Source organism: Ranitomeya imitator, chromosome 2 (assembly GCF_032444005.1).
Source record: "Ranitomeya imitator isolate aRanImi1 chromosome 2, aRanImi1.pri, whole genome shotgun sequence".
In the NCBI taxonomy this organism is placed as follows: Eukaryota; Metazoa; Chordata; class Amphibia; order Anura; family Dendrobatidae; genus Ranitomeya; species Ranitomeya imitator.
Window position 1 is genome coordinate 519,607,242 of NC_091283.1, and position 12,765 is coordinate 519,620,006.

The following is a 12,765-nucleotide window of genomic DNA, read 5'->3' on the forward strand; positions in this document are numbered from 1 at the left end:
GCCTAACACAACAAATATTGAGTAATGGGCTAGGAGAAGACTGGCAAACCAGTAATACAGAGAATAACATAAGGACAATCCCTTTCCCCTAGGTCACACTACAAGGCTTATGGTGGCAGAAAATGGATAAAAAGTCAAAAGACGAAGACAAAATAGAGGCTATGACTAATAATACTAAAAGCTACAGGAGGCTAGACCCGACAAGGGCAAAAAAGGCCCAAAAGAGCTATAAGATGAGTTCTTTAAGGAGAAAAATGGTATACATAAATGGCGGGACAACATGCACAGAGGGGGAGAGAACACCAACTAGATACAACAATCAGTAATGTATATAAAATTAATATTCATAAATGAAGATATCGGAGTTCATGGGAAAGTCGCCATCCTTAACTGGACCTTCAAAAGGAAGGGGCTCTGAGTCCAGGGTCACGTCTCCAGAAGAGTCTGGTGAAATTTCTTGATATATTCATATTTAAGTTGGCCCCGGAATGAAATTTAGTAATCTTCCATGGTCCCCGATGTCCAAATCCAGAGAAAAAAGAAACTGCTGCAAAAGCATCAAAAGTAAAAGTATAAAAAGAAATGAAACAATAAAGAATGAAAAAATAAAAAAATAAAGAATAAAAAATAAAAAATAAAAAGTATAAAAATAATAATAACCTACAAAAACAAACAAGAAAAGATATATACCCCCTCCTTTTTCTTTCTTTTACTCTTTCCTCCCCTCCGTCATGCAAATCCACATTATAATCTCCTATAAAAGCCTGTATATAGTAACTCCTCATTTAGGCCACACAGTGCCAAACTATTTAACTTGTAAATCCACCGGGATTCCCTCCTCAGTAGTTCGTCCGTGATTCTCCCACCCCTGATACTAAGGGGAATACTCTCCAAACCCATGACCCTGAGAGTCCTGGGGGTCCCATTATGTTTGTCCAAAAAATGGGCCGCTACTGAGGTGATTTGCTTACCCTTACTCCTGTCCGTCCTAGCCATACCAATGTTGGACACATGTTGCTGGATCCTCCGGCGTAGCTCTTGGGTGGTTTGTCCAACATAGATTTTGTCGCATCCGCAAATCAAGGCATAGACCAAATTACGGGTGCGGCAGTTGAAAAAAGACTTAGGGGACACCTGGAAGGGTAAAGATGGTAACGTCACACCCGTCTCTGATAGCGTATACATACAGACGGAACAACCCCCACATGGGTATGAGCCAAAGATCGGACGATTCACCCAAATCTTCTCCGTGGGACGTCTAAAATGACTGTTCGATAGACAGTCTTTAAGGTTTCTTGCCCTCCTGGCCACAATCCTGGGTTTATCTGGAATGACCAATCTAAGCCTGCTGTCACTTAATAGGATTCTCCAGTTATCCTCCATGACCCTACGTATGTCCCCCCATTGATTGTTAAATTGGGTGATCAGACTGGAGGAATAAGTATTATTTCTCACCCGTGGTTTCAAAGCGTCCTCCCTTGACTTGTGCCGGGAATGTTCAAAGGCCTCAGCAATGATCTTCTTTGGATACCCACGTTCCCGGAATCGGTCCGTAAGCATTCTAGATTCTGCTTGAAAATCTGTTAACCGACTGCAGTTTCTCCTCAAGCGTAAAAACTGGCCCTTCGGAATGCTATTCCGCAAATGGCGTGGATGAAAGCTGGAATAGTGCAGGAGGTTGTTTGTAGCCGTGCTTTTCCTAAAAAGGGTCGTGTAGATACGCTTGTCCTGGAGCATGATCTTCAAATCCAGGAAGTCTACAGCACTAGTGGAAAAATGAGAGGTAAGTCGAATGTTCACACAATTGCTATTCAGCTCTTCCACGAAGGTCTCCAATTCCACAGCAGAGCCCGTCCATAGAACAACAATGTCGTCTATGAAACGATACCATTTCAAAACGTTGCGACAAAAAAGTGGGCTATTCTTAACCTGAGTCTCCTCCCACCATCCCATGAATAAATTCGCGTATGACGGCGCGCACCTAGCCCCCATCGCGGTACCAGAGACTTGTTTATAATACACTCTATCAAAAACAAAGTAGTTTTTTTCCAAAATCATCCTTAGTAGATCTAGGATGAAGGAGTCATGCCCCCTATTACCTGTAGAGTGTTTATCCAGAAAGAAAGATACAGCCATAATGCCTAATTCATGGTTGATATTCGTGTAAAGTGCTTCTACGTCAAACGTAGCGAGAATGGTGTTGTCCGGTATCTTCAGTGTGTCCAATTGCTGGATTAAAAATGAGGAATCCCGGATATAAGACTCCAAACCAAGCACAATGGGCTGTAAGAAAAAGTCCAAGTAAATGCAGGCTTTGTCAAAGAGTCCACCAATCCCCGAGACAATAGGTCTGCCGGGGGGATTGGATAGTGACTTATGCACTTTTGGGAGCATGTAGAAAGTCGGAATTAATGGAAATTTGACTGTTAAATAGTCCAATTCCCTCTTATCAATAATGCCCCGAGTGTAAGCATTCATAAGCAACCTATCAAGACTGGACTTAAACACCGACGTGGGATCAGAAGGTAGGGCAACATAGTGCTGCGCATTGCCCAACTGACGTCTAGCCTCCAGGCAGTACATATCTTTAGGCCACAGCACTATGTTGCCCCCCTTGTCCGCTTCCTTGATTTCAAACAAGTCATTTGATTTTAAATTGTCCAGGGCCTGTCTCTCCTCCCTGGACAAATTATTCTGACGGTATTTGTGAACCCTCAGTTCACAAATATCCCTGCTGGTCTTATCGAAGAAAATTTGAATGGCCGGGAAGAGCGAGAAGGATGGTGTGGCCTGTGATGGTAAGCGGCCATAAAACTTCCTCCTGCCCTGATGGTTCTCATTCTCAGCTAATAAATCAGTCAAGTCCTGGAGAGCTTGTCTATCAAGGTCGCTCATCCCGTCCATTACAGAAGGGTGTTGGTATATAAGTTTGAAGGTCAATTGCCTGCAGAACAAATACAAATCTTTTGTGAGTTCAAATTTGTCTAAAGTACTCATAGGGGAGAAGGACAAGCCCTTAGACAACACAGATCTTTCTATATTAGTCAAGGTATGGGAGGACAAATTGATGATACTCAACTCACCGGTCTCATTTTCCAGGTGACTAGGCCTTGCCATTTCCAAGTCTATCTCCTGCGATTGTTGGGACGGGTCACCCTCCTGAAACTCGGGGATTGCGGTCAGCAGAGTTCCCACGTCTCAGAGCTCGTCCTATGTTATTAGTAACTATCAGGTCACTTTGTGTGCTCTTAACCACTAGGTCCATTGTGGTTCTGAATCACCAGTTCATAACAGTACTGGAGGCCCAAAGTACTAATGCTTCTCAATAGAGGGAAAAGAGAAGTACTGAGACCATTTTTTTTTCTCTGTACTGTGTTTTGTCTTTCTTTTCCCCTAGACATTTGGGTGGTTCAGGACACAGGTGTAGTGATGGACATTAAAGGTCTGTCTTCTTGTGTGGATCATCTCACTGCAAGAGTACAAAAAATTCAAGACTTTGTGGTTCAGAATTCTATGTTAGAACCAAGAATTCCTATTCCTGATTTGTTTTCTGGAGATCGAGCTAAGTTTCTGAGTTTTAAAAATAATTGTAAACTGTTTCTGGCTTTGAAACCCCGCTCCTCTGGTGACCCAGTTCAACAAGTTAAGATTATTATTTCTTTATTACGTGGCGACCCTCAAGACTGGGCATTTTCCCTTGCGCCAAGAGATCCTGCATTATGTAATATTGATGCGTTTTTTCTGGCGCTCGGATTGCTTTATGATGAACCTAATTCAGTGGATCAGGCAGAGAAAAATGTGCTGGCTCTGTGTCAGGGTCAGGATGAGGTAGCTCACTCAATGGAATGAATGTGCGCTGGCAGCAATTTTCAGAAAGGGTCTCTCTGAAGCCCTTAAGGATGTCATGGTGGGATTTCCTATGCCTGCTGGTCTGAATGAGTCTATGTCTTTGGCCATTCAGATCGGTCGACGCTTGCGTGAGCGTAAAACTGTGCACCATTTGGCGGTATTATCTGAGCATAAACCTGAGCCTATGCAGTGCGATAGGACTTTGACCAGAGCTGAACGGCAAGAACACAGACATCAGAATGGGCTGTGTTTCTACTGTGGTGATTCCACTCATGCTATCTCCGATTGTCCTAAGCGCACTAAGCGGTTCGCTAGGTCTGCCACCATTGGTACGGTACAGTCGAAATTTCTTTTGTCCGTTACTTTGATCTGCTCTTTGTCATCCTATTCTGTCATGGCATTTGTGGATTCAGGCGCTGCCCTGAATTTGATGGACTTGGAGTATGCTAGGCGCTGTGGGTTTTTCTTGGAACCCTTGCAGTATCCTATTCCATTGAGAGGAATTGATGCTACGCCTTTGGCCAAGAATAAGCCTCAGTACTGGACCCAGCTGACCATGTGCATGGCTCCTGCGCATCAGGAGGATATTCGCTTTTTGGTGTTGCATAATCTGCATGATGTGGTCGTGTTGGGGTTGCCATGGCTACAAGTCCATAACCCAGTATTGGATTGGAAATCAATGTCTGTGTCCAGCTGGGGTTGTCAGGGGTACATGGTGATGTTCCATTTCTGTCTATTTCATCATCCACCCCTTCTGAGGTCCCAGAGTTCTTGTTGGATTACCGGGATGTATTTGATGAGCCCAAGTCCAGTGCCCTACCTCCGCATAGGGATTGCGATTGTGCTATCGATTTGATTCCTGGTAGTAAGTTTCCTAAAGGTCGACTGTTTAATTTGTCTGTGCCTGAGCACGCCGCTATGCGGAGTTACGTAAAGGAATCCTTGGAGAAGGGTGATATTCGCCCGTCGTCGTCGCCATTGGGAGCAGAGCTCTTTTTTGTGGCCAAGAAGGATGGTTCGCTGAGACCTTGTATTGACTACCGCCTCCTAAATAAAATCACAGTCAAATTTCAGTACCCCTTGCCGCTGCTGTCTGATTTGTTTGCTCGGATTAAGGGGGCTAGTTGGTTCACCAAGATAGATCTTCGTGGTGCGTATAATCTTGTGCGTATTAAACAGGGCGATGAATGGAAAACAGCATTTAATACGCCCGAGGGCCATTTTGAGTACCTGGTTATGCCATTCGGGCTTTCTAATGCTCCATCAGTGTTTCAGTCCTTTATGCATGACATCTTCCGAGAGTACCTGGATAAATTCCTGATTGTATACTTGGATGATATTTTGGTCTTCTCGGATGATTGGGAGTCTCACGTGAAGCAGGTCAGAATGGTGTTCCAGGTCCTGTGTGCAAATTCTTTGTTTGTGAAGGGGTCAAAGTGTCTCTTTGGTGTTCAGAAGGTTTCATTTTTGGGTTTCATTTTTTCCCCTTCTACTATCGAGATGGACCCTGTTAAAGTTCAGGCCATTTATGATTGGACTCAGCCGACATCTCTGAAGAGTCTGCAAAAGTTCCTGGGCTTTGCTAATTTTTATCGTCGCTTCATCAATAATTTTTCTAGTATTGCTAAACCGTTGACTGATTTAACCAAGAAGGGTGCTGATGTGGTCAATTGGTCTTCTGCTGCTGTGGAAGCTTTTCAAGAGTTGAAGCGTCGTTTTTCTTCTGCCCCTGTGTTGTGCCAACCAGATGTTTCGCTCCCGTTCCAGGTCGAGGTTGATGCTTCTGAGATTGGAGCAGGGGCTGTTTTGTCGCAAAGAAGTTCTGATGGCTCGGTGATGAAACCATGCGCCTTCTTTTCCAGGAAGTTTTCGCCTGCTGAGCGTAATTATGATGTTGGCAATCGAGAGTTGCTGGCCATGAAGTGGGCATTCGAGGAGTGGCGTGATTGGCTTGAAGGAGTTAAGCATCGCGTGGTGGTCTTGACTGATCACAAGAACTTGACTTATCTCGAGTCTGCCAAACGGTTGAATCCTAGACAGGCTCGTTGGTCGCTGTTTTTCTCCCGTTTTGACTTTGTGGTTTCGTACCTTCCGGGCTCTAAAAATGTGAAGGCGGATGCCCTGTCTAGGAGTTTTGTGCCCGACTCTCCGGGTTTGCCTGAGCCGGCGGGTATTCTCAAAGAGGGGGTAATTTTGTCTGCCATCTCCCCTGATTTGCGGCGGGTGCTGCAAAAATTTCAGGCTAATAGACCTGACCGTTGCCCTGCGGAGAAACTGTTTGTCCCTGATAAATGGACGAGTAGAGTTATCTCTGAGGTTCATTGTTCGGTGTTGGCTGGTCATCCTGGAATCTTTGGTACCAGAGATTTGGTGGCTAGATCCTTTTGGTGGCCGTCTCTGTCGCGGGATGTGCGTTCTTTTGTGCAGTCCTGTGGGATTTGTGCTCGGGCTAAGCCCTGCTGTTCTCGTGCCAGTGGGTTGCTTTTGCCCTTGCCAGTCCCGAAGAGGCCCTGGACACATATCTCTATGGATTTTATTTCGGATCTCCCCGTCTCTCAAAAAATGTCGGTCATTTGGGTGGTTTGTGATCGCTTCTCTAAGATGGTCCATTTGGTACCCTTGTCTAAATTGCCTTCCTCCTCTGATTTGGTGCCATTGTTCTTCCAGCATGTGGTTCATTTACATGGCATTCCGGAGAACATCGTTTCTGACAGAGGTTCCCAGTTTGTTTCGAGGTTTTGGCGAGCCTTTTGTGCTAGGATGGGCATTGATTTGTCTTTTTCCTCGGCTATCCATCCTCAGACAAATGGCCAGACTGAACGAACCAATCAGACCTTGGAAACATATCTGAGATGTTTTGTTTCTGCTGATCAGGATGATTGGGTGTCCTTTTTGCCTTTGGCTGAGTTCGCCCTTAATAATCAGGCCAGCTCGGCTACTTTGGTTTCGCCGTTTTTCTGCAATTCTGGTTTCCATCCTCGTTTCTCTTCAGGGCAGGTTGAGTCTTCAGACTGTCCTGGTGTGGATACTGTGGTGGATAGGTTGCAGCAGATTTGGTCTCATGTGGTGGACAATTTGACATTGTCCCAGGAGAAGGCTCAACGTTTCACTAACCGCTGGCGCTGTGTGGGTCCCCGACTTCGTGTTGGGGATTTGGTTTGGTTGTCATCTCGTTATATTCCTATGAAAGTTTCCTCTCCTAAGTTTAAGCCTCGTTTCATTGGTCCGTATAGGATTTCTGAGGTTCTTAATCCTGTGTCTTTTCGTTTGACCCTTCCAGCTTCTTTTTCCATCCATAACGTATTCCATAGGTCATTGTTGCGGAGATACGTGGCACCTGTGGTTCCATCCGTTGATCCTCCTGCCCCAGTTTTGGTTGAGGGGGAGTTGGAGTATATAGTGGAGAAGATTTTGGATTCTCGTATTTCGAGACGGAAACTCCAATACCTGGTTAAGTGAAGGGTTATGGTCAGGAAGATAATTCCTGGGTCTTTGCCTCTGATGTTCATGCTGCCGATCTGGTTCGTGCCTTCCATTTGGCTCATCCTGGTCGGCCTGGGGGCTCTGGTGAGGGTTCGGTGACCGCTCCTCAAGGGGGGGGTACTGTTGTGAATTCTGTGGTCAAGCTCCCTCCTGTGGTCATGAGTGGTACTTCGGCTGGTTCTGTATATGAGCTTCCTCTGGTGGATGTGAGTGGGGCTGCGGCTTCTGAGTTTCCTTCCTCAGGTGACGAGGTTAAGTCGTTAGGGGCTGCTCTATTTAACTCCACCTAGTTCTTTGTTCCTTGCCTCCAGTCAATGTTCCAGTATTGGTCTTGCTCTCTCCTGGATCGTTCTTGTGGCCTGTCTGCCCTGCATAAGCTAAGTTTTGCTTGTGTTACTTTTGTTTGCTATATTTTCTGTCCAGCTTGCTATATTGGTTTTTCTTGCTTGCTGGAAGCTCTGAGACGCAGAGGGAGCACTTCCGTACCGTTAGTCGGTGCGGAGGGTCTTTTTGCGCCCTCTGCGTGGTTGTTTGTAGGTTTTTGTGCTGACCACAAAGCTATCTTTCCCTATCCTCGGTCTATTCAGTAAGTCGGGCCTCACTTTGCTAAAATCTATTTCATCTCTGTGTTTGTATTTTCATCTTTACTCACAGTCATTATATGTGGGGGGCTGCCTTTTCTTTTGGGGAATTTCTCTGAGGCAAGGTAGACTTATTTTTCTATCTTCAGGGCTAGCTAGTTTCTCAGGCTGTGCCCGAGGCGCCTAGGTCTGGTCAGGAGCGCTCCACGGCTACCTCTAGTGTGGTATGATAGGATTAGGGATTGCGGTCAGCAGAGTTCCCACGTCTCAGAGCTCGTCCTATGTTATTAGTAACTATCAGGTCACTTTGTGTGCTCTTAACCACTAGGTCCATTGTGGTTCTGAATCACCAGTTTATAACAAAATCCCCCAAAAATGTGCAATAGGGAAGGAGGAGGCTAAGTACCTAGACTATGTCGTCGGGAGAGGCGAAATTAAACCTCAAATCAACAAGACCGTGGTGATTCAAGAGTGGCCGCAACCGCTTTCCAAGAGGCAAGTGAGGGCGTTTCTTGGAATTGTGGGGTACTATCAGCTATTCATTCTGAATTTAGCTATGATCGCCAAGTCATTCACAGATCTTCTTAAAGGCACCAAATCAATGATAGTTAAATGGACTGATGACACAGAGATGGCATTCCAGGAACTGAAGAGAAGTCTATGGAAGCAGACAAAGTTCATGGTCCAGACAGATGCATCAGAAGTTGGTTTGGGAGCCGTCATGTCTCAAGTAATAAATGGAGAACATCCTGTATTTCAACCGGAAGCTTTCATCATGCGAGAAGAACTACGCCATCGTCAATAAGGAGTGTCTAATCATAAATTGGGCCGTGCATACATTGAGGTACTATCTACTAGGCCGAAGGTTCAAACTGGTGTCCGACCATGCCTCTCTGAGATGGTTAAGGGTGAAAAAGTGTAAGAATGCCTGGGTGACTAGGTGGTTCTTAGGCCTCCAAGATTTCTAGTTCCATGTAGAACACAGGCCTTGGAAGTCACACGAGAATGCAAATGCCCTCTCCTGAATGCCCTGTTTGGTGTCTGAAGGTGCTATAGCCCCCGGCTTTGGTCAGAGGGGGGGATATGTGACAGTGTCACCGGAACTGTATGTGAGTGGAGATATGTGTCACGGAGATTGCTTTCCTCCGTGATCTAGAAACCCATAAGTTTCTTTTCAGCATGGTATGTGCTGAAAGAATTATGTGGCCATGTTATGGGCGGGTTTTTAGGTGAGTAGGTAAGAGATGGGCGGGATGCCTACTCACCATATCTCCACCTCAAAGGTGTGGCTGGGGAAATAAAAGTCAGAGCCAGTTTTTTTTCTGTGCTCTGTGTTGTGTAGAGGCAAGTAAGCCTATAGACCGACGCTCCTGTGAGAGCTCTCACACGTGTTGTCCCAGAGGAACTCGGCAGGACTTTGTGTGAACTGTTTACTTTCTTTTTCACCAGAAAGGCTGTTTTTTTCTGTTACCATTTTGGGTGTTTGGTTTACGATGCAATAAACCACCCAGAAAATTCAACCACACGTGTGCCTGTGTCTACCTTGAGGAGGAGCTAAGAGAGCCAACCTGCCACAATATATATATATCTGTAGCTTTGTCACCTTAAAAGGAGGGGGGCACAGACACATTTCTTGCACAGGGGACCCAAGTTGTCAGTGTCTGCTCCTGTTAAGAACTATCTTCATCGAAAATAACAAGGAGTCCTGGGAGTGATTATATAGTCCCCAAAGAGTCCTTATCTCAACATCATTAAAGGGAACCAGTCAACAGAATTGTACACAGTATCCTACATCACTGTCATGTCGGCGTCGTTATACTGAATAAAATGATACCTTGGTTGGTTAAATCCGTCTTATGGTTGTTCTTTAATCATTATTTTAAGTTTTGTGTTAATGAGATTCTCGTGCCCTAAGGCATGGTTGCTGTATGTGGGCTCTGATTAGGTATTCATAATGTGGACTGCTGACAGATCACTGTTCCTTCAGTGACCTGCCCTGCAGTTTGCATAATGAATATCTGTATATACTTAAAAAAAAAAACCTGCAGGCAGCTGCCAGCCATGGCACCTGCTCTGCAGCAAAATGTTCTGTGAGCCAATAATAAATTTTTTTCATGTTATTCAGCTAGAGGAAAAAAAATCAATTTGAAAATGGCACCCGCCGCACCTGCGCAGTAGCTGCTATTGGTATCTGCTGCTGAAATCCGATAGCTGCTACTGCGCATGCGCCGGCGGCACCATCTTACTGGAGAAGAAAAAAAATGTTGGTCAAGAGGGCTTGTCTCATAATCTCCATTCTAGTGAATTTCAGGGGTGTTGATGGTGTTGAGGTCAGGACTCTGTGTAGGTCAGTGAAGTTCTTCCACACTAAACTCATCCAACCATGCCTTAATGGACCTTGCTCTGTTTATTGGGACATAATCATGTTGGAACAGAAAAGGGCCTTCCCCAGACTGTGTCCACAAAGTTGGAAGCAGACAACTAGAGGACACAGACCAACTCCTAAAAAGTCCATATCATTAGCCCTTCTCCACCAAACTTTCCACTTAGCTTAGTCAGGCAAGTAACCTTCTTATAGCATGCGCCAACTCCAAACTTTTTAATCAGAGTGCCAGATAGCAATTATTCACCATACCATGATTCGTCACTATGCAGAACACATTTCCATTGCTTCAGAGTCGAGTGGCAGTGTGCTTTACACCACTCCATCTAACATTTAACATTGTGCTTGATAATGTAAGACTTGCATGTAGCTGTTTGCACGTGGAAACCCACCCTGTGTATTCTATTACAGAACTATGTTTGAATTCAATGAGCTCTTTAGAATGATCATACAAAAGACTACTCAGAAGTACGTAGCTCAAGAGACAGAAGTACTCACTTCCAGCTTGAGCATGCAGAGAGAGTAGAGTACAAAACTAATAGAAAGTCTGAGTCTGTGCTCCACTCTGTGCACAATGAGTAGTAGGTGAGTGCTTCTTGAGTTGTGTACTTCTCAGCAGTCTTTTGAGTGAATTTATGGGAGCTTAATGGCTTACAACATATAAAATAATACGCCAAAGTTAAGCTACACATTTAAGTTGTGTCCACACTTAGCTAGAATACATTGAAATAACACAAATGATGACACAGGTTTTGAAACAGGTGGTTTTCACGAAATATAATATCGTCAAATAGTTAATTTATTTCAGTTCTTCAATGCAAAAAGTGAAACTTATATATAGAGTCATTACAAAGAGAGTGATCTATTTCAAGTGTTTATTTTTGTTAATGTTGATGATTATGGCTTACAGCTAATGAAAACCCAAAAGCCATTATCTCAGTACATTTAAATAATTAACAAAAAACATCTTCACAGGCTTCTTAAATATTTAAAAAGGTCCCTTAGTCTGTTTCAGAAGGCTCCACAATCATGGGAAGACTGCTGACTTGACAGATGTCCAGAAGGCAGTCATTGACACACTCCACAAGGAGGGTAATCCACAAAAGGTCATTGCTAATGAAGCTGGCTGTTCATAGAGTGCTGTATCCAAGCATATTAATGGAATGTTGAGTGGAAGGAAAAATGTGGTAGAAAAAGGTGCACAAGCAACCGGGATAACCGCAGCCTTGAAAGAATTGTTAAGAAAAGACCATTAAAAAATTTGAGGGAGCTTCACAAGGATTGGACTGCTGCTGGAATCATTGCTTCAAGAGCCACCACACACAGACATATCCAGGACATGGGCTACAAGTGTTGCATTGCTTGTGTCAAGCCACTCATGACTAATAGACAATGCCAGAAGTGTTTTACATGGGCCAATAAGAAAAAGAACTGAACTATTGCTCAATGGTCCAAGGTGTTGTTTTTTTCAGATGAAAGTAAATTTTTACATTTCATTTGGAAATCAAGGTCCCAAAGTCTGGAGGAAGAGTGGAGAGGCACACAATCCAAGCTGCTTGAGGTCTAGTGTGAAGTTTCTACAATTACTAGTGATTTGGGCAGCCAAGTCATCTGCTGGTGTAGGTCCACTGTGTTTTATCAAGACCAAAGTCAGCGCAGCCGTCTACAAGGAAATTTTAGATCACTTCCTGCTTCCCTCTGCCAACAAGCTTTTTGAAGATGGAAATTGAATTCTCCAGCAGGACTTGGCACCGCTCCACACTGCCAAAATACCAAGACATGGCTTAACCTCTTTCTGACATTGGACGTACTATTCCGTCCATGTGGGGTGGGCCCTAATTCCCAAGGATGGAATAGTATGTCCAGCACGATCAACCATGCTCACGGGGGGAGCGCAGCCGATCGCGGCCGGGTGTCAGCTGACTATTGCAGCTGACACCCGGCACTTTGTGCCAGGAGCGGTCACAGACAGATCCCGGCACATTAACCCCCGGCACACCACGATCAAACATGATCGCAGTGTGCCGGTGGTATAGGGAAGCATCGCACAGGGAGGGGGCTCCCTGCGTGCTTCCCTGAAACGATCGGTACAAGGCGACGATGTGCTCACCTTGTACTGAGCGTCTCCTCCCTGCAGGCCCCGGATCCAAAATGGCTGCGGGGCTACTTCCGGGTCCTGCAGGGAGTATTTCCGGGTCCAGAGCAGGCTCTGGTAACTAAGCAGCGCGGCACGCCAGATCGCTGATCTGACACAGTGCTCTGCAAAGTGCCAGAGCAGCAATCTGTCACTATACAGTGATGTCCCCCCTGGGACAAAGTAAAAAAAAAAATTTTTAGATGTGAAAAAAATAAATAAAAAAAATTCCTAAATAAAGAAAAAAATGAAATATTGTTCCCATAAATACATTTCTTTATCTAAATAAGAAAAAAACACAATAAAAGTACACATATTTAGTATCGCCGCCTCCG